Source organism: Aplysia californica, unplaced genomic scaffold (genome assembly GCF_000002075.1).
Source record: "Aplysia californica isolate F4 #8 unplaced genomic scaffold, AplCal3.0 scaffold00530, whole genome shotgun sequence".
Lineage (NCBI taxonomy): Eukaryota > Metazoa > Mollusca > Gastropoda > Aplysiida > Aplysiidae > Aplysia > Aplysia californica.
This window is the reverse complement of record NW_004797800.1, coordinates 70773-72421: the sequence shown is the minus strand read 5'-3', so window position 1 is coordinate 72421 and position 1649 is coordinate 70773.

Here is a 1649-nt window from a genome sequence, read left to right as displayed (position 1 = left end):
GGGGGTGGGTGTAAGAGAACGTGTTCGTGTGTAGCACAGGTAATGCACTACTTGTTTTAATTGTGCTGCTGGCAGTAACGACCACTGTCAGTCTTTCCAATCACGAAATATGTAACCAGAACCTCGGAAACGTGGCTCCTTCTTACTGCTGTCTTTCATCCACACCCCTGATCTTCCTGTAGCAAAGATCTACCCCAAGACTTCTCGGACATAGGCGAAATATCTAGCTCGGAGGTCCCGTGCGTAAGTTGTGCACGTTAAAGATACCTTTAGGGTTTTAAAAAAATCGATAAGAGTAGGCTTCGGCCGCCACCCGGTCAAAATTCAAAATTCCCTACCCATTGAAAATATTTGGCGAGTCCCGTGCGCTCTTATGAACCTGTGCAGTTACCAGCGCCGTAGAACACTTACAAAAAAAAAAAAGAAGAAAAAAAAGGAAACCTGGCCCCCAACGCATATCTTCCTGCAAAATCAAATTTGCCCTCGCGCTATAGAAACAGTCAGACTCTGGGGCCATGTACAACATCTCATTCACCGCTCGGTCAACAAACACTTGTGATAGCCTGTGCACGTCCTGCTAATGAACCCATCGACTCTCGCGTCGTTGAAGGAAGTCGTCCTATCCGCCATCTTGTAATCTCGGTGCTTTGAATATCGAAGTGGCTATTTGGACTCGAGTCTGAATAGCCTCCCGCGTCTATTCGGACTCAAACTCCATAGCGCGTCACTTTGAACGACTGGCTTTTGTTATGCTTGGGATGATTGTAACTTTTCTCCACTTAACTCCTAACTGGACTTCCAATTGATCAATGATTTTATCTTTCTCATAAAAAAGCGGATTTAGACTACCTGTTGATAGTTATAATCCTTTGGTGTTCTGAAATTTGAATTACTTTTTTTTCATTGCTGTGAGCTCAGATTGCCGTTTCCCTGTTTGCCTTTGTTGTGTGGTATTTCAGACTTTTCAACTGCTCATGTTCAATTTTGACGTCACTAATACTTTTCTTAACCTGTGTCGAAAATTTTGGCCAGATCGTAGAAACCGAGGACGACCAAGGTCGAATTCCCTGTGCACTTCATATCCGGTACACGCATTGGAATTTGTGTCCGAATAGCCATGGGGGGCTATTCAGACTCGAGTCCGAATAGCCGCTGCCTTTGAATATACCTGTGGTTGGCAAGAGAAGTCAAACACGCCGTTTTTGGTATGTCATCCGTGTAAATTTGTACTATGTACAGGCTGTGGAGGAAGGTCACGGTGAAAAGAGATATTTGATATCGTCAAATTTCGCTCGCCATACCTGGTTTTGAGATAAGCAATTTCCACTTTTTGGCACTTTCTGTACACGTCCATAATCTGTGGTGTAGTAGGTACGCTCTCTACCGTAGCTAGTTGATGACCTGAGTTCATTTCCCGAGAGGCGAGAATTCTTATCGAGTTACCTATTCTGTATGGTAGCTGGCTTCGATATTAGCTATATTGGACTATGGGACATTTATTATACAGGCCTTTGATATCTAGACATGAGGTACTTCGGTTGGTCACTTTTGATGTGAGAATTAATCCACTGAATTACTCAGGCGGACTTTGCGGGTATCGATTTTGTCTGAGAAAGATAAAAATCAATTGTCTATGCTTTCAAAGACAA